The 21612-nt window shown below is 40.2% G+C and overlaps 1 long non-coding RNA gene across 1 annotated transcript; it reads left to right on the forward strand.

Moving 5' to 3' along the window:
* The first annotated feature begins 7013 nt into the window (after positions 1 to 7013).
* On the forward strand, positions 7014 to 19851 carry LOC129150240 (uncharacterized). The gene is made up of 5 exons (XR_008556968.1): positions 7014 to 7124; positions 7587 to 7703; positions 12302 to 12353; positions 15046 to 15094; positions 19831 to 19851. It is a non-coding gene; the product is annotated as an uncharacterized LOC129150240 (long non-coding RNA).
* The last annotated feature ends 1761 nt before the right edge of the window (positions 19852 to 21612 follow it).

The following is a 21612-nucleotide window of genomic DNA, read 5'->3' on the forward strand; positions in this document are numbered from 1 at the left end:
ATGAACTGGTTGCCTCCCTCCTGGATGCGCCCTAATGGACCTGGGGGCATAGGAGGAACCTGCAACTGAGGTATGTGCCCTTGACCAGGAATCCAAACCCGTGACCCTTTGGTTGGTGGTTAAGCACTAACCACTTAACAACACCAGCCAAGGCAAGATTTCATTCCTTTTTATGACTGAGTAATATGCCATCGTGAGCGCTCCAAGAATCACAATATTATTAGCACTGATGGGGCACAGTAGGTACTGAATTAATAGGGGATGAATGACGATTTGGAGGAGATATTTAATGGCTGTGTGTAGACCAATGCATTAATTTTGTAGATAATGAATTTAGAAGTTAAGTGACTTGCCCAAACTCACCTTGGAAGGCAGGAATAGAATCAGTCTTGCGTTTTATCTCTAAATACTTGTAATTATGAGTGGGTGAATTTTCCCTGTTTATGAAAATCAAATGCCTTCCACAATAATCTCTGCAAATCCTTACTCCACACGCTCTCCCTACCCATGTAAAACAAATAAAACAACAATAATCCCAAGCCCATTACATGCATGTAATAGGCTAAATTGGGCAATGCCAAAGCAAGATATTTGCAAAGGCATTTTTGCCCCATTCCCATAAGTTAAGCACTCCTTAATTACACAAACTATGCCCCTAAAAAGAAGAAAAACCAACAAATAAGAAAAGCGCTTCTCTAAAATGATGTGAAAGATACCAGGTTCCCATTAATTTCACTTTAGTAAGACCCGTGTGTGGTGTTTTGCACGGGAACTGCTGGCCTCATAAGTGGCTGCAGGGGTGCTCTGAGACTGGTCAGTTATTTTACTCAGGTTTGGAGTAGATTTGTTGCTCATCTTTCAGAATACACCAACTGCAACCTGTGAGAACACAAAGGACTTTGATGACAATCTTGCAGGTGGCTGGACAGCTTGTTGTCTTTGAAGTTTCAAGGCTGACCAAGTATGTCAAAATGTCTAATTTAGGAACAAGTCACCAAACAAGTAAATGTGAAAAATCAGAAGAATTAAAACCTTATAGCAATCATGAGTAAAACCTCATTCTTTTAGTGTTCTCTATGTACAGTAGTATCATGTCAGCTGCAAATATTGACAGTTTTACTTCTTCCTTTCCAATTTGGGTGCCTTTTATTTCTTCAAGCCCCTCCCCCCCACTCACCACAGCTGTGAGCCTGCTCTGTCTTTATGAATCTGTCACTATTTTCCACAATGATGATTATGATACAGTTGTGATCATACAATGTGAGTACGAACTTCTAATCCAAGAAGATTTGGAGGGGGGAGTCCAGTGATGGACAGAACATCAGATCAAATTATGAAATGTCTCATTTTTTAGGTCAGCCAGATACACTCTGAAATGAGGCAATCCTCTTCTCTAACTCTGCTGTCTTTTCCACCCTTCTCTACCTCTGCTATCTTGAAGGTGGGAAGGAATATGAATCGCTTAACCTTATGAGTAGAAAGGGAAATTCAAAATAAAACCACATTGAAAGGTTTTCACATACCAGCCAGATTGATAAAAATGAATCTGACCATTCCAAATGTAGAAATGCTGTGCAACAGTGGAAACCCTTATACACTGTGAATAGGAGCATAAATTTGTCTAAACACTTTGAAAAACAGTTTGGCATTACCTACTAAGACTGCATATGTACATATCCTATGACTCTTTGATTCTCCTCCCAATTATTTACCCTAAACTAGAAGCATCTACCTAATAAAAGAGTAACATGCTAATTGACCGTACCTTTGCAATACCCACAGCCAATCAGGAGTGAGTATGCAAATTAACCCAACAAAGATGGGTTAATTTGCATGCACAGGTGTTGAGCGGCGGGGAGCTGGGTGGGACGCTTGCATCATCACCATGGTGACGACACAGACATTCTGCATCACCCCCAGCCACTCCGGGCCTCTGGGCAGTGTGGGAAGGCAGAAAGGCGGCTCCGGCCAGAGCCAAGGCAGTGCAGGCAGAAGGGGAAGGAAGACCCATTCTTGCACGAATCTTCGTGCATCGGGCCTCTAGTTGTTAATAATTTGAAAAAACTGAAAGTAATTTGAATGTCTACTAAGGGCAGAATATATAACTAATTACTGTATATTTGTAAAAAGGACCACTATACAGCAGTGAAAGTAAAGAACTAACAGCTACAAACATCAACATAGATAACACAAACACAATATTGTTTTGTCCTTTTTATTGAATGTATCGGGGTGACACTGGTTAACAAAATCATACAGGTTTCAGTTGTACAATTCTACAACACATTATCTGTACACTGTGTTATGTGTTCACCACCTCAAGTCAACTATCTGTTCATCACCATTTATCTCCCCTTTAACCTCCTCCACCTTCCTTCACCCCCACTTCACCCTAGCAATCACCACACTGTGGTATGTGTCCATGAGTTATTTCTCTTTTTATTTTGTATTGCTCAATCCAACCTCCGACCAAGTCCCCTCACCCACCACAGTTGTCAGGCTGCTCTACATTTATGAGCATGTCACTATTTTGCTTATTAGTACATTTTGTTCATTAGATTCCACATATGAGTGCAATCATATGGTACTTGTCTTTCTTTGAGTGGCTTATTTCATTTAGCATGATACACTGCAGGTCCATCCATGCTGTCACAAAGGGTAAGATTTCCTTCTTTGTACAGCCAAGTAGTATTCCATTGTGTAAATGTACCACTGCTTTTTTACCCACTCATCTACTGATGACACTTGGGCTGCTTCCAGATCTTGGCTATTGTAAACAATGCTGCAATGAACATAGGGGTGCATATATTCTTTCAAATTAGTGTTTTGGTGTTTTTCAGATAAATTCCCAAAAGTGGAATCACTGGGTCATAAGGCAATTCAATTTATAATTTTTGAGGTAACTCCATACTGCTTTCCACAGTGGCTGCACCAATCTGCAGCCCCACCAACAGTGCACAAGGGTTCCCCTTTCTCCACATCCCCACTAAAGCCTGTTGTTAGTTGATTATTTATGATAGCCATTCTGACAGGTGTGCATTTCTCTGATGATTAGTGGTCCTGAGCATCTTTTCATATATCTGTTGGCCATCTGTATGTCCTCTTTGGGGAAGTGGATATTTAGGTCCTTTGCCCATTTTTAAAAATTGGATTGTTGTTGGGTTTTTGGTGTTGGATTTTGTAAGTTCTTTATAAATTTTGGATGTTACAGGGATTCAACAGTAGAGTAGAGGATTCTGAGAAACAAATCAACAATTTAGAATATGAGGAATAAAAAAAAAAAAAGAATAAAAAAATGTGAAGATAATGTAAGGAACTTCAGGGACAACTTCAAGCATACCAACATTCACATTATGGGGGTACCAGGAGGAGAAAAGAGAGAGCAAGATATTGAAAACCTAATTGAAGAAATGACAGAAAACTTCCCCTACCTGGTGAAAGAAATAGACTTACAAGTTCAGGAAGTGTAGAGAGTCCCAAACAAGAAGAACCCAAAAAGGCCCACACCAAGACACATCATAATTAAAGTGCCAACGGTTAAAGACAAAGAGAGAATCTTAAAAGCAGCAAGAGAAAAGCAGTTAGTTACCTACAAGGGAGTGCCCATACGACTGTCAGCTGATTTCTCAATAAAAACTTTGCAGGCCAGAAGGGAATGGCAAGAAATATTCAAAGTGATGAATAGCCAGAACCTACAACCAAGATTACTCTTCCCAGCAAAGCTATCATTTAGAATTGAAGGACAGATAAAGAGCTTCACAGACAAGAAAAAGCTAAAGGAGTTCATTACCACCAAACCGATGTTGAAAGGTATTCTTTTTTAAAAATATATATATTTTTATTGATTTCAGAGAGGAAGGAAGGAGAGAGAGATAGAAACATCAATGATGAGAGAATCAATGATCAGCTGCCTCCTGCACACCCCCTACTGGGGAACAAGCCTGCAACCTGGGCATGTGCCCTTGACCGGACTCGAACCTGGAACCCTTCAGTCCGCAGGTCGACACTCTATCCACTGAGCCAAACTAGCTAGGGCTGAAGGGAATTCTTTAAAAAGAAGAAAAGAAGAAAAAAAGGTCAAAAATATGAATAATAAAATGGCAATAAATGCATATCTATCAACAATTGAATCTAAAAATAAAAACTAAAAACAAGGAATCTAATGAACAAAATAAACTGATGAATAAAATAGAACCAGAGGCATGGAAACATGGAACAGACAAATCTCAGAGGGAAGCGGGATGGGAGTGGGAAGAGATTAACCAAAGAACTTATATGCATATATTCATTACCTATGGACACAAACAATAGGGTAGTGAAGGCCTGGGGTGGGGCGGAAACTGATCGGAGAGGGGCAATGGGGTGAAAAAGGGAATATCTGTAATACATTCAACAATAAAGATTTTTTTAAAGAAGTTTCAAAAAGAAAAATATTGGTCTTTATCTTTCTTATCTAGAATTTCTTTTGTACAGTATTGTAGATAATCATGATTTTGAAACAAAGTGGTCAGAATGAGTGTTGTAAATGCCAAGTGAGTAGGCCCAAGGGCCAGTGCATGCAGGTTCAGGCCAGGGGCTGCTGTGGTTAAGAAATCCCTCACAGATCAGAGTAACTGGGGATCAACCTTGAAGGAACATACAGTGGAACCCACTTTTATAAATGTAAATAGGAAAACCAGTTTTAGCAAGCCCAAGATCGGACAGAATCCAAGACAGGGTGTAATTGGGCCCCAGGAAGGAAGAAGATCCAGGTACCATCTTGGGAAAACACCCAGGCCCTATCTGTCAACGCATCTCTGTAGATCTCTCTCATTTTTCTGTCTCTGCCAGCCAGCTTTGGCTACATTTCCAGCCTCTATGGATCATACCATAGCTCCCAAAGGTGACCCCAAATCTGGCTGCCTACAGAGAGACTAACCCTTACTTTTGGTCTCAATTCCAAGTTCCCATGCAAGAGACTGTAATTGGCATAACTTGGTCTGGTGTCAACTCCTGGTCAAAACAATGGTAATCAAGGTAGAAAACCAGGATGCCACCCCCACTGAAATGGACAAACCACCTGAAGGTAGGAGAGAAAAGTCAAAGAAAGCAGGAAAGCCTTTCCTAGTTAAAGGCCTGAAGGCAGAAATGTGCATGGTTGTGTAACACTGAGTAGGACAGTTTGTCTAGATATGAAGTTTGTGCAAAAGCACTAAGAGAGAAAATTGGAGAAATAGCTTAAGGTCACACTGGAGAAATTCCTGCCTGTTCAGTTAAAAGGTTTAAGTATTCTGTAGTACACAGAGACACTGTGGATACACACATGGAAGAAGATCCTGTGATGACACAGGCAGAGATTGGAGTGATGCTACAAGCCAAGGAATGCCAAGGATGAGCAGTGACCACCAAAAGGAGAAACAGATTCTAGATCAGTGGTTCCCAATGAGGGGCACATGCCCCGCAGGGGGGCAATTTGATTTTTAAGAGGGGCAATTCGAGAATGAGTTATTAACAGTAAATTTTTTGCATTTCTTATGGTTCTAGGGGCCTCATATACAGTATATAAATGTATATTGTGACATATTTATGCATTTCAGTTCTATATGTTTTGAAACTTTGCTATTTTTTTCATGTCACTTCATATTATTATTATTTTTTAAAACAATTTCTTAGTGCTTTCTTCCTCAGTACTTCAACTGTCCTTTCATTCTTTTATTTTTCTCTTTCATGGATGCCATGTTCTTTGGAAGCTTGTTTAGACCAAGTTAATGGCCTTTGAGGCTTCCTCCACGTGAATAGGAGTTCACTTTTTGAATAATAAGAATTATATGTCATCAGGATTTTAGAGAGGCTTAGGTGGGGCATGGCCCCAAAAAGGTTGGGGACCACTGCTCTAGAGCCTTCAGGAGGAACCAACCCTGCTGACATCTTGATTTGGACTTATGGCTTCCTGCAAGCTATATAGGTTCAATGAGAATAACAGTTGTTGTTTTTTTTGTTTGTTTGTTTGTTTTTGTTGTTGTTTATTGGTTTCAGAGAGAGAGAGAAAGGGAGAAGGAGAGAGAGAGATAGAAACATCAAGGATGGGAGAGAATCATTTGATTGGCTGCTTCCTGCACACCCCCTACTGGGGATTGAGCCTGAAACCCTAGCATGTGCCCTGACTGGGAATCGAACCAGTGACCTCTTGGTTCATGTGTTGGTGCTCAACCACTGAGCCACACTGGTTGGGCAATATAAATGTTTTTTTATTAAAACCTGTTACACTCATTGTCCAGCTGGTATGGCTCAGTGGTTGAGCATCTCTCTCATCATTGATGTTTCTATCTATCCATCTCCCTTTCTCTCTCTTAAAATCAATAAAAAATATATTAAAAAACACATTTATATTCATGAAGTCTCTGAAGTACAGAAAGTCTATTTAAATGCTTATGTTTACTATATAATAGTTTATAATAATGAAAAGTTGAAAACAACCTGGATGCCCATCAATAGAATGATGGTCAAAGAATCAATGGTATATCTAGCCTACAAAATTTAATATATTAAAAGGAATTATGTAAAGTGATAGTCACTACATGAAAATATTGGTTAAATTATTAACAGAAAAAAAAGAAAAGTAAAGTAGCAGAATATGTATCATATAACTCCATTTATATTATTTTAAAATACATAGCTTTTTTTAGGTAGAAAAATTTCTGTAAGAACATTCATGAAACTGTTAAAGTGGTTTCCTCTGGGGAAGGAAGTGGGATTGATGAGTGGGCAGAGTGGAGGTGAAAAGCAACATTCTCATTTTACTAGAGATGCCTTATATTTAAAAAGAAAAATGTACAAATATATTAATAAAAATTAGATTTATAAGAAATTGATTTCATATTCAGTAAGACAGGCATAAGAATATGTACCTTGCCTCAGCAATTACAATAGTACTTTTCATTTCTGAAGCAGCTTGCAGTTTACAACTGGTGTAATTAACCCTTGCTATGCTCCAGGTACCTTTTAAGACCTTGCACATGCAAACTCATCTCATACTCACCAGGACCCTGTGAGTTGGGTACTGTTATTCTTTCATCTTACTGGTGAGGTCATGAGGAAACTGAGGCACGGAGAAGATGAATTACTGGCCCATGATCACAAAACCAGTAAGTGGCAGAGTTGGGATTTGAATGCAGGCATTCTATTCTGCCTCTTGACTACACATGTACAGAAGGATTTTCACATATACTGTCTTGTGTGCCCCCAAACACCTATTGTCCCCCATGTCACATGGAAGAAAACCAGGACCTATATATCTCAGTGTGCTGTCACTGCCCATTTCATGCTTATACACTCACTAGACTTTGTGAGCTCCATTATGCAAACAATTGTTTTGTTGATTTTTGCACACTGGAGCAAAAAGTTATTTTGACTACTCTAGTGAGATAAAATACCCACAAATTATTTGACATTAAGAAGTGCAGCCTAATTCCCCCCCCTTGGGTATGGACTGGACTTAGCAGTCCACCTCTAACCGAGAGAACAAAGCAAAAGTGGCACTGTGACTCAGAGACTAGGACATGATAAGCCTGGTGGTTTCTCTTTCTCTCTTTCTCTCTCTCCCCCAGATTACTTGCTCTGAGGGAAGCCAGTTGCCATGTCATGAAGTGTGGTCCATGTGGTGAGAAAATGAGGCCTCCTAGCCAACAGCTAGCAAGGAACTGAGGCATCCTGCTTATAGTCATGTAAGTGCACTTGGAAGTTGATCCTCCATCCTTAGTCCAGCCTTCAGATGACTGTAGCCCCTTTTCATCTGGTCTGTAACCTCCTGAGAGACCCTGAGCCAGAATCACCAAGCTTAGCCAATTCCAAAATTCATGATCTATAGAAACTGTAAAATAATAAATGTTCATTGTTTTAAGCCACTAAATATTGGTGTAATTTATTACATAGCAATAGATAATTAATACAAGTGCTTTTTATTTTAAAATATATGTATATATATCTGTAACTTGGATATTTATGAAACATATGGATATGCATGTTTCTTTTGCTTTTTCACACATATGATCTTTTTCTTACTTGGCCTGAAGCATCCATTTACCTATACAGGTTGGGATTTAGGACTGTTAAAGAAAGAATTAATAAGGAAAGAGTTAAAAATCAGCTTCTGAAATTCAAAATAGGATTTTTAAAAATTTATTTATTGTCTAAAGTTTTACATATGTCTCTTTTTCCCCTAATTGACCCCCCCTCCCCCAGTCATTTCCACCCTGGGCAAGCCCCCACCGCCCCAGTGTCTGTGTCCATTTGTTATGCTAATATGCATGCATACAAGTCCTTTGGTTGCTCTCTAACCTCCCCTGCTCCCCTACCATTTGTCTCTGGATCTATTCTTGTTCAGCAAATTATGTTGATCATTATATCCCACATATGAGTGAGATCATGTGATATTTATCTTTCTCCGACTGGCTTATTTTGCTTAGCATAATGCTCTCCAGTTCCATCTATGCTGTTGCAAATGGTAAAAGTTCCTTCTTTTTTATAGTAGTATAGTATTCCATTGTGTAGATGTACCACAGTTTTTTAATCCACTCATCTGCTGATGGGCACTTACGCTGTTTCCAAATCTTAGCTATTGTAATTGTGCTGCTATGAACATAGGGGTGCATATATCCTTTCTAATTGGTGTTTCTGGTTTCTTAGGATATATTCCTAGAAGTGGGTGTGATTACTGGGTCAAATGGAAGTTCCATTTTTAATTTTTTGGGAAAACTCCATACTGTCTTCCACAGTGGCTGCACCAGTCTGCATTCCCACCAGCAGTGCACTGAGGGTTCCTTTTTCTCCACATCCTAGCACTTGTCGTTTGTTGATTTGTTAATGATAGCCATTCTGACAGGTGTGAGATGGTACCTCATTGTTGTTTTGATTTGCATCTCTCGGATGATTAGTGACTTTGAGCATGTTTTCATATGTCTCTGGGCCTTCTGTACGTCCTCTTTCGAAAAGTGTCTATTTAGATCCTTGGCCCATTTTTTGATTGGATTGTTTATCTTCCTTTTGTTAAGTTGTATGAGTTCTCTGTAAATTTTGGAGATTAGACCTTTATCGAAAATATCATTGGCAAATATGTTCTCCCATGCAGTGGGGGGCTTTCTTGTTGTTTTGTTGATTGTTTCTTTTGCTGTGCAGAAGCTTTTTATTTTGATGTAATCCCATTTGTTTATTTTCTCCTTAGTCTCCCTTGCTCTAGGAGCTGTGTCTGTAAAGATATTGCTACGACGTTTGTTTGCTATTTTGCTGCCTATGGAGTCTTGTAGGATATTTATGGTTTTCCATCTTACATTCAATTCCTTTAGCTATTTTGAGTTTGTTTTTGTGTATGGTGTAAGTTGGTGATCTGGTTTCATCTTTTGCATGTATCTGACCCAATTTCCTAGCACCATTTATTAAAGTTGTTTTGACTCCATTGTATCAAAATAGGATTTTTTAAATCAAATTAGTTATTTAGAAAGCCAGTGGGAAAATAGGTGAAAAAGGAGAAATTTCCACATTCCTTTTATTGCCATTGACATATCAAGGGTTAAACCTGGTAGACTATATCATGGAGTTTCCTTTTTAGTGTTATAGTGAGACAACTTGTCTACCTAAGATGACTAGACCACTGAGCTTGCTATCCCATGACAGAACAAGGATATGATGTTGAAAAAGTGGGATGCTTAAGCCTTCTTCCTACTCCAATGGAGTTAGGAAATCCAGTCAATGAGAATTTTCTTAGTAACATTGTTCTGAATAGTCTGAAACTGGAAACAATTCATTTTTTCATGAACAGTAAAATAGATAAATAAAGGATTGAGTATTAGAATCCTAGCCATGGTGATACCTAGGAATACATTTTAACCAAGGATGTCAAAGACCTGTACTCAGAAAATTATAACACACTGAAGAAAGAAATTGAAGAAGATACAAATAAGTGGAACCATATACCGTGTTCATGGATAGGAAGAATTAACATCATTAAAATGTCCATATTACCCAGAGCAATCTATAGATTCAATGCAATTCCTATCAAGATACCAATGCATATTTCACAAAACTAGACCAAATAGTCCAAAAATTTATATGGAATCACAAAGACCCCAAATAGCAACAGCAATATTGAGAAAGAAGAACAAAGTTGGAGGAATCATGCTACCCGATATCAAACTATTCTACAAAGCCATAGTAATAAAAAAAATCAAGGTACTGGCATAAAAACAGATATGTAGATCAATGGAACAGAATTGAGATCCCAGAAATAAACCCATACCTTTATGGTCAATGAATATTTGATAAAGGAGGCAAGAACATACAATAGTGTAAAGATAGTCTGTTTAATAAAAGGTGTTGGGAATATTGTACAGATACAAGAAAAATAATGAAACTAGACACCTTCTTACACTATACACAAGAATAAATTAAAACTGGATTAAAGGTTAAATGTTAGACTGGAAACCATGAAAATCCTAGAATAAACCTAGGCAGTAAAATCTTGGACATTTCTCATAGCAATATTTTTTTCTGATATATCGCCTTGGGCAAGAAAAACAAACAAAAAAATAAACAAATGGGCCAAAACCGGTTTGGCTCAGTGGATAGAGCGTCGGCCTGCAGACTCAAGGGTCCCAGGTTCAATTCTGGTCAAGGGCATGTACCTTGGTTGCGGGCACATCCCCAGTAGGGGGTGTGCAAGAGGCAGCTGATCGATGTTTCTCTCTCATCGATGTTTCTGACTCTCTATTCCCTCTCTCTTCCTCTCTGTAAAAAATCAATAAAATATATTTAAAAAAAAATAAACAAATGGGACTACATCAAACTAAAAAGGTTTTGCATAGCAAAGGAAACCATCAACAAAATGAAAAGAAAACCCACTGAATTAGAGAACATATTTGCCAATGATACATTTAATAAGAGGTTAATATCTACAATTTATAAAGAACTTATAAAGCTCAACACCAAAACAAAAACAAAAACAAAAAACACATAAACAATCCAATTAAAAAATGGGCAAAAAACAAGAACAAAAAAGGCAAAGACCTGACTAGACAATTCTCCAAAGAAGATAAGAGGATATACAGATGGCCAATAGACATATGAAAAGGTGCTCAAGATCACTAATCATCAGAGAAATGCAAACTGAAACCGAAATGAATCAACAAACAAGTATTGGTGAGGGTGTGGAAATGCAGACTGGTGCAGTCACTGTGGAAAGAAGTATGGAGTTACCTCAAACATTAAAAATGGAACTGCCTTATGACCCAGCAATTCCGCTTTTGGGAATTTATCTGAAGAAACCCAAAACACTAATTTGAAAGAATATATTCATCCTTATGTTCATTGCAGTATTATTTACAATAGCCAAGATCTGGAAGCAGTCCAAGTGTCCATTAGTAGATGAGTGGACAACAAAGTTGTGCTACGTTTACACAAAGGAATACTACAGGGCCATAACAAAGAAGGAAATCTTACCCTTTGGGACAGAATGAATGGACCTGCAGAGCACTATGCTAAATGAAATAAGCCAGTCAGAGAAAGACAAGTACCACACGATTTCACTCATATATGGAATCTAATGAACAAAATAAACTAGTAAACAAAGTAGAAACAGAGTTATAGATGCATAGAACAAACTGACAGCTGTCACAGGGAGGGGAGTTGCAGGGCTGGGTGAAAAGGTGAAGGGATTAAAAAACAAACAAACAAGCAAAACAAAAAAACCAACTCATAGACACAGACAACAGCATGGTGATTACCAGAGTGGGAGTGGGAGTTGGAAGAGACAGAAGAGGATAAAGGGTGGGTAAATTTGATGGAGGAATACTTGAGTTGGGGTGGTGAACATACAATACAATATATAGATGATGTTTTATAGAATTGTGCACCTGAAACCTATATAACTTTATTAACCAATGTCACTCCAATAAATTCAGTAAAAAATAAAACAAGAATTATTTAGACTTAGTATCTAACTATTCTATATCCTGAGTTTTAATTTAGCTGTGCAATAATAATGAGCATAGTTAACCAGTTAACTGCCATGCATCCAAAATGAAAAACCATCCCCACACGCCACGATATTTTGAATTTAATTTAAAAAATCAATTTGCAATGAATTTTATAAAAATAAATATATTATTCACAATTTGGGTGTTCTTGAATATTTTCAGTTGAAATTTTCACAAAAAAATGATTTTAAAGCATCTGTAGATGCTTATGGTGTACAAAGGATTAATAAGCAAAAAAAAAAAAAATGCATGTAAAGTCTAGATAATGCCAATTCATTTTTTTGTGTGTGTGACAGAAAACAGTAGCTGACTGGATATTGGGGAGTAGAGATGAAGGATTATCAAGAGGTAAGAGGAAATTTTTGTGGAGGTAGGGTAATGGGTATGTTTACTATTTTGATTGTGCTGATGATTTTGACATGTATTTATGTGTTTAAAATTATCAAATTGACCTGGCCAGTGTGGCTCAGTGTCAGCCTATGAACCAGAAGGTCTCAGTTTGATTCCCGGTCAGGGCACATAGGCGGCATCCAGCAGGCAGCCAATCAATGACTCTCATCATTGATGTTTCTCTCTCTCTCTTCCTCTCCCTTCCTCTCTGAAAGCAGTAGAAATATTTTTTTAAAAAAATTTGTCAGAGAAACCAAGATGGCGGCGTAGGTAAACACCTAAACTGCTGCCTTGCACAACAATATCAAAACTACAACTAAAAGACAAAATGGACACCATCCAGAACCACAGGAAAGCTGGCTGAGTGGAAATTCTACAACTAGAAGGAAAGAGAAAAGCACATTGAGACTCAGAGGAGCTGCAAAAGGTTGTGGAGACGCATGCGTGGAGAGGATGGGCAGCTGTGTGCACAGGTGGCTGAGTGTGCAGCTGGCTTTCTAAAGCGAGAGGGAGACGGAAGCTCCCGACTGCACTGAACTCCAGTCCCAGGTGAGACTTTGGGAAACCAGACTCATTTGGGGGGAATCTGGACTATCAGGAAAAGAGAAAGCATGCTGAGACTCGGGAGCTGCGGAAGGCAGAGGTCCGAAGGTGCGTGCGTGCAGAGAGGACTGACTACTGAATGCACGGGCGGCTGGCTTTCTAAAGCGGGAGGGAGACAGAAGCTCCCAACTGCACTGAACTCCAGTTCCAGGCGAGTTTCTGGGAACCCAGACTCATTCGGGGAGAAACTGGACTATCTGGCAGCGGGCGAAACTCGAGAGCGGCTTTCTCTCAGAGTTGCTTGCAGCGATTACCGAGGGACACTGAGACCCAGGGGCCTCATAGGGCAGGGCTGATGGGAAACCAAGGCTGTCTGCTCTGCCCTGAAACTCCGCCCCATCCAAGCTGAGCACAGAGGCTTTTGCAATCTTGCAAGTCTTATCTCATAAGTGTGTCTCCAGCACAGAAGTTCTCCCAGCATAGACACAGCTGATCCTCACAGCCAATTGGCCTGGAGGTCAATTCCTCCTAGGGATACCAACAACAATCAAGGCTTAACTACAACAAGACTGTGCACACAGCCCACAAAGGGGTGCACCAGGAGTGTCCACCTCAGGTAACTGGGGAGGCTGAGCCACTGTGCCCTAGAGGACACCTAGCACACAGAGCTACTCTACCAACTCAGGGAAGCAGCCAAAATGCAGAGACAAAAAAACAGATCACAAATGAAAGAAATGGAGGAAAGCAAAATACTGGATATAGAGTTCAAAACCACGGTTATAAGGTTTTTCAAGAATTTCCTAGAAAAGGCTGATAAATTTAGTGAGACCCTCGAGGATATGAAAAAGGACCAACTAGAAATTAAGCATACACTGACTGAAATAAAAAATAATATACAGAGATCTAATAGCAGACTAGAGGAACGCAAGAATCAAGTCAAAGATTTGAAATACAAAGAAGCAAAAAACACTCAACCGGAAAAGCAAAAAGGAAAAAGAATCCAAAAATATGAAGATAGTGTAAGGAGCCTCTGGGACAACTTCAAGCGAACCAACATCAGAATTATGGGGGCGCCAGAAGAAGAGAGAGAGCAAAACCTATTTGAAGAAATAATGACCGAAAACTTCCCCACCTGGTGAAAGAAATAGACTTACAAGTCCAGGAAGTGCACAGAACCCCAAACAAAAGGAATCCAAAGAGGACCACACCAAGACACATCATAATTAAAATGCCAAGAGCAAAAGACAAAGAGAGATATTAAAAGCAGCAAGAGAAAAAACAGTTAGTTACCTACAAGGGAGCACACATACAATTGTCAGCTGATTTCTCAGCAGAAACTATGCAGGTCAGATGGGAGTGGCAAGAAATATTCAAAGTGATGAATAGCAAGAGCCTACAACCAAGATTACTCTACCCAGCAAAGTTATCATTCAGAATTGAAGGTCAGATAAAGAGCTTCACAGATAAGAAAAAGCTAAAGGAGTTCATCAGCACCAAACCAGTATTATATGAAATGCTGAAAAGTATTCTTTAAGAAGAGGAAGAAGAAGAAAAAGGTAAAGATAAAAATTATAAACAACAAATACATGTCTATCAACAATTGAATCTAAAAATCAGGTGAATAAAAAATCTGATGAACAGGATAAACTGGTGAATATAATAGAATCAGGGGCATAGAAAGGGAGTGGACTGACAATTCTCGGGGGGAAAAGGGTGTGGGGGTGCGGGAAGAGACTGGACAAAAAACGTACACCTATGGATGAGGACGGCGGGGGGGGGGGGGAGGTGAGGGCAGAGGGTGGGGTGGGAACTGGGTGGAGGGGAGCTATGGGGGGGAAAAAGAGGAACAATTGTAATAATCTGAACAATAAAGATTTATTAAATTTAAAAAAATTCTTAATTTGTTTAAAAAATTTGTCAAATTGTACACTTTAAGTATGTAGACTTTGTTTTCAATTATACTTCAATAAACCTGTTTTTAAATATCTTGGCGGGGGGGGGGGGGGGGGCGGGGATACACTCTGCCTGCTTTTCTAAAACAGGTTGGGAAAAACCTAAGCTTCATGCATGTGGGATATGAGGCATTGATACTCTTGTCTTTTATTAGGCGAACGGACTTTTCCAGTGACCAGACCTGGCTACTGGGCCAAGGAGTGGTAAGAGGTTGTCTATTGAATCCCTGAGTTCTAAACATAGCCCTGCCTACACCATCCCCGCTATGTAGCAGCAAGCCAATTCCTGCTAATCATGATATATCACCCGTTCTCTTCATATTGGTTCTATGGCCTGAGGAACCCCTAAGGACCAGACGGAAGTCAGCTTCCATTTCATTGGAACCATGTCTATTATACTTCTTCTTTTTCATAGGAAGACACTGAAGCCAAGAGAATTCGAAATATTTTGCCTAAGACTGCAGAGTTAGTACAGGAGCTGAGACCAAAAGGTCAGCCTCCTGACTTTAAGACCAATCTGTTTCCCACACATGGGAGGAGTACCTCTGTGTCTTATCACTGTAACAAGTGGGGAAGGGGAACAGCAGTAACATAAACGTTAGATTGTGATCAAGGTGCCTCAGGAGGGGTTAGGAACACAGTAACAGCTGTCCTGTAAACATTAAGGCACCATAGGGAATAATAAGACATTTGTCATCCTGCTGTCTCATCGAGTCAAGCTACCGGATTGAAGATGTTTTTGCCAAAGCAGGGCCTTTTCCAAAACAATTCAGTGTGATGACTACTCAAGTGCATTTTAATGTGTTTGCTAATGAATTTCCTGGGTATTGGAAAATAATACCATTTTTCTTTTGTAATGTCCATTCTCCCAAAGGAGCTTACATTGCTGTCTCATTTTTATTTTTATTTTTTTAAGTCACAGAGAAGTCCATACTAGGGATGCAATCGGGCTTTCTGTAATCCATAAAATGCCATCAGAATGGATATTCTGGTATACCCACAGGGTTTCCAGGAACCATACTGGAAAAAGTTTGTAAGTGATTCTGCATTTTAGGATTTCCATAGCTTTTCTGGAGCTCATTAAACTGGTGAGCGGTAAGTGACAAGGCTGAGGGGTGGGGGTTGAATTGAATAAATGAGAATGAGTTACCCAAAGCAGAAATTTGGTTTGTAAAGGTGGTGGCCCTTCAGCTTTGTAAGGAAGAAGCGGAGGTTGGAAATGAATGGTTTATAAGATGATGACAGGGCCTCCACAATTTGGTCACTTTAGTCCATCGAGGGTTGAGATGCCTTGCTAAGAAGGAGAAGGGGGAGCAGGTTCTTAAATTAGCCCTGTGCTAAAACAGTCTTCGAGGGAAATTTAATATAGCATTTTATTAGGGATTTTAACCACTTTCTATCAAAGGAGAAATTAAATGGGGGTTGGGGTGGGGAATTCAGTCCATTCTTAAGTTGGTGAGGAAAAATATTGGATAGGAGAGCTCTTAATGTGTTTTTCCTCATCAGAAGTGAAAAAAGACAGTTAACATTTAAAAAATAGTATTAAATATTTTTAAAATGAAGTGCACCGATCTTAATTTTCAGTTCAATAAGTTTCGACAATTGCCCACACCCATATAACTACCACCTAAAGTCCCAGAAGGTCCTCTCACCCTTCTGAGCTAGAGAACTCTCTGAGGTGTTTTTTTTTAGAAGAGCACTAATCCCATGCATTAGGGCTCTGCTCTCACGGCCTAATCACCTTTCAAGGCCCCCACCTCCTAATACCATCACATTGGGGAAATACGTAGGTTTTAACATACGAATTTTAGGGAGACACTGGGATTATGGTTGAGTCCTAATTGATTTTTAACACTAGTTGAATTGAATTAAGGAAGTCCATTGAATCAGGTAAACCTCTTTCAGTTGAAAGTAACAGAAAATACAACCTTATGTACAAATGGAATTATCAGAGAACTAAAAGTTCTTGGGAGTAGTTTTGGCTTTAAGAATGACCTTATCTAATGCAAAAAAAAAAAAAAAAAAAAAAAGAAAAAAAGAAAAAAGAGAGACAACGGGATCCAATTTCTCCCTAGTCATCTCCTGGCTCTGCTTTTTCCTGTGTAAGCATCATTCTTGGACAGTCTCTCCAATCAATCATAGCAGCAATATAGCGACAGCAGCTCCCATCTACATTCTCCCAGGTTCGGGTGAACTGGGAAAGAGCACTTGCTTTTCTCCTAGCAACTGCCAAAAACTAACTGGTTCTGACTAATTCCATACCAATCCTCACTGCAGTGGCTGGGCAAATGGGCTCATTGATTGATTTAGGAGAAATCATAGGTCCCATTCCTGAAGCCAGAGTTAGAGCCCACCCAAAACTCATGGACTGCAAGTAGGGGTGGGAGGCTTCTCCAGCGAGAAACTAGAATATGTTTACCAAAAGAAGAGGACAATAGATGTTGAGATGTCAAAACCTAGCAAATGTCCACTGCAGTGCTTCCCAACCATAATCTAAAAGTTGACATGATTTTGTTTAAGCAACTAAGCCAGGAGATAGGCCACAGGGTAAAATATTGTTACTGATACAGGCATACTGATAAATTCAACAGACAGTTAGCCAGCAGTAAAATTATAAAATATCACTAACTTTAGAGTCAGAAGACCTGGTTTGAATCTTAGGTCTATTTGCTAGCATTATGACTTTGGATAAATCACTTCACCTTCCAAACCACATTTTTCTAAGCCATAAAAAATGGGATTACCTTAAGGTATAATTCCGGCACCATAGGGTGGCTCTAGAAATATAAACACATGAAAGCGTCAGGGTATTTACTCTGAAATCCTGGGTCATAACCTTTTCTGCCTTCCTTCCAAGTGACCCCACCCCAGACTTACTTTCTTTCCAGCCAGTGTTTGCTTTCCTGACTCAGAAAATCTTTGGATCATTGCATTCATTTTTTTCTTTTTTTTTTTTTAAATAAATTTTTTATTGATTTTCCACAGAGAGGAAGAGAGAGGGATAGAGAGTTAGAAACATCGATCAGCTGCCTCCTGCACACCCCCTACTGGGGATGTGCCCGCAACCAAGGTACATGCCCTTGACCGGAATCGAACCTGGGACCCTTCAGTCCGCAGGCCCATCCGGTTTCAGCGGATCATTGCATTCTTGAGCCTCCAAACTGTAACCTCAGCTATGTGATTAGAGCATGGTTCTCTCTACTCCGAGAATGGTTTCAGGTTGGACTGTCATTGGAGCATGGTGAGCCTGACACAGGCAATGGCCTGGGAATATAGCCTGGGGTAGAAGACATAGATGAACCTTTCAGTTAGAGGCTTAGAAAATGTCACTGATTCCCATGGTTTGACTTGCAGGAGTGAAAGTGAGTGCCAACTGCCTCCCCAACTCAGTGCACGCTGTCCCTTCAGATTCTAGTTTGTAACTAAGCTGTGAGTCCCTTACTTCTCAAAACTTGGTTATGGGTTTGGAACTGCTCCCTTGGAAGTTTCAGAATTTCTACATAAGAAATGCTCAGGGGCAGCAGTCTGGCGGAAATGAATATCTATAGGAACTGTTTTGGAAACTGCATTTTTAATAATTAGGTTTCAGCCTGTCTGGTGTGGCTCAGTGGTTGAGTGTCCACCCATTAACCAGGAGGTCACTGTTTGATTCCCAGTCAGGGTACAGGCTGGGTTTTGGGCTCCATTTTTAGTAGGGGGCATGCAGGAGGTAGCCAATAGATGATTCTCTCTCATCATTGATGTTTTTCTCTCTCCGTCTTCCTTCCTCTCTCTGAAAAAAAAAAGGTAGGCTTCACTCAGATGGTATACTACAAGCATGTCAAACTCAAAGGCTAACATGGGCCAAATAAATAAGGTTTAAGTTTATGTGGGCTGCAAAAAACCAAAAGCTTCAATTTTCATAGAAATGTAGGTTTATTTCAATAGAGACATGCTGAAATAAATGAGTAATCATTAACATAAAATAATAGAACATTTTAATAAAAATTGATATTTTTTCCTGAACATTAACTTACCAGACACAGAATAACTGCACAAATTAATAGGAGTAACACAAATAAACTTATTTTTCTTGTTCTCCAAAAGCAAAATATTTCCTGTTTCACACACCAAACAAGTCAGTACAAGACTAATGGCATGGCAATCGGCTGCTAAAATATTCGCTGCTAGTATTAGTGGAGAGAAATGGTGTGCCTGCGTGTAAGGCATGTAAGGGAAATGAATGCAACAACACGATTATAGTAACCAGTCATTAGTGAACATTATAGTTCATTATTAATAATTATGTATAACCGGATATTGTAAAAATTAAGTTACAAAATTTTTATTAAAACGTTTTTTACATACTGTTAGTAGTATACTGGCTGGGCTGCAAAAATATTCGTTGTGGGCTACATGTGGCCTGTGGGCCGCGAGTTTGACATGCTTGGTATACTATGTGAGATGGCTTGAGGTAGGCTGATGGTGATGATCTAGAAACTTTGATCAACCTTTGACTCCACTGTGGACGGCCTTCTGTCCATTTCTGTGACTTTGCACCTGACTTATGTAGGTAGTAGAGGCAGAGCAGAACTTCCTCATGGGCATTTCTGCTGTGGCCCCTGTCAGTTTGGGTTCTTTAGGAAGCACTAGGACACTAGGATGGAGTTAGAAGTGCAAGCAACTTATTGGGCACTAATATCTGTGGGAGGTAAAAGAAAGAGCGTGTAGGAGTGAGCATGGAAATCCTTTAACCCATGATGCAGGTCTGATACTTGCAAAAGGGAAAGGGAAAGGCATGGTGATTCGGTAAGTAGAGCCTCAGGCTGTGATGTAGCTCTGGAAATGTCACAGACATGCTCCTTAAAGGAGTCCCACTTGCATAAGAGTGGTCATGTCCTAGTATCTCTACCATGGTCAGTCATTGGCTGAGGACTGTCTTGGGAAATGTTGCACCTTAGATGCTGGGGTGGATCCAGAAGGTGCTGCAGCTGGAAGCTGTCATCTCTCTGCATTCCTTGAAGCAGGTCCTTTCTTGAAGAGAGGTCTGAGTGGCAGCCCCTACCGCTGCCACAACTCCCAGCACTCATCTGACCATTCTGCCCTTGACTATAATTATACTCACAGAGGGAGGAAGAATGTTGCTGTGCTCCACACAACTGCCTCGGGTGAATGCTCAGTAAGTCACTCTATACCTTGGGTTTCTTCACATTGAAATATTTCCCCTCTCTAGAATGCTTTTCCCTCAGACACTCTAATGACTAGCTCCCTCATCTCCTTTGGGTCTCTGATCACATGTCACCTTATCAGTGAATTCTTCTCTGACTAGCTAATTCAGGGGTGGGGAACCTTTTTTCTGCCAAGGGCCATTTGGATATTTATAACATCATCCACAGACCATACAAACTTATAAACTTAAAAATTAGCCTGCACCCAGCAGGCATGGCTCAGTGGTTGAGCGTTGACCTATGAACCAAGAGATCACAGTTCAATTCCTGGTCAGGGCACATGCCCGAATTGCGGGCTCGATCTTCAGTGGCAGTGATGATTCCCTCTCATCATTGGTGTTCCTATCTCTCTCTGCCTTCCTCTCTGAAATCAATAAAAATATTTCTAAAAATTATCCTGCTATATTTGGTCAAACATTTAATTAACTCACCCCTACTGCCTTGGCAGGGCCAGACCAAATGATTTCTCAGGTCTTATATGGCCCATGGGCTAGACATTCTCTAGCCCTGAATAGCAACTGCCTCACAATCCTTATTCCCCTTCCCGACTTAATTTTTTTCCATAGTTCATATTTTGTATGATTTTTAAATGTTTGTTTCTATATTTATTAGCTGTCAATTATATTAGAACTAGAGGCCCAGTGCAAAAAATTTGTGCACTGGGTGGGGGGTCCCTTAGCCCAGCCTGCCCCCTCTCTCAGTCCAGGAGTCCTCAGGGGATGTCCTACTGATGGCCTAAGCGGCAGTCTGGCCTCCCTCTGCAGGAGGCAACCGGGCTGATCAGGGGAAGGTGCCACCCACATCACTCCGCTGCTGCTGCCATTGCCGGCTGCCATAGCCACCACAGATTCCAGTCCCTTCACCATGAAAAAATGACAACTTTCTTTAGGCATTTTCAAGATGTCTCTTTCATAGGATATGAAATTCCTTTTTTTCTTTTTTTTTTATCCTCACATGAGGATATTTTTCCATTAATTTTTAGATAGTGTGGAAGAGAGAGGGAAAGATAGAGAGAAATATCAATGTGAGAGGCACACTTTGATTGGTTGCCTCCTGAATGAGCCCTGACCTGGGTCCTGGCCAGGGAGGAGCCTGCAACCTAGGTACATGCCCTTGATCAGAATCGAACCTGGCCCCCCCTCGGGCCTCCAGCACCAGGCCTGTGCTGTGGGTTTGTGTCTCTGCTCTGGCTCCAGCAGTCCAGTGCCGTGGCCATGGGGCTGGGACTGGGGGCCAACCCCCTGCATGTTGTTCTCTCCGACTCCAGGGCTGCCCTGTTTGTTGTTCTCTCAGGCTCTGGGCCCACGCCAGGCCGGCCCCTCCTCCTGAGCTTGTCGTGACTGTTATGGTGTCCCAGCCTTATTTGCATATTACCTCTTTTATATATCTATATCTATATATCTACATATAGATATATGTAGATATATAGATATAGATATATAAAATTGATGTCAGGTCAGGAAATTTTGTCTGATGCTCTATCCCTAGTGCATTCCTAAAATAGTGACTGGCATA

This window comes from Eptesicus fuscus, chromosome 9, assembly GCF_027574615.1.
Source record: "Eptesicus fuscus isolate TK198812 chromosome 9, DD_ASM_mEF_20220401, whole genome shotgun sequence".
In the NCBI taxonomy this organism is placed as follows: Eukaryota; Metazoa; Chordata; class Mammalia; order Chiroptera; family Vespertilionidae; genus Eptesicus; species Eptesicus fuscus.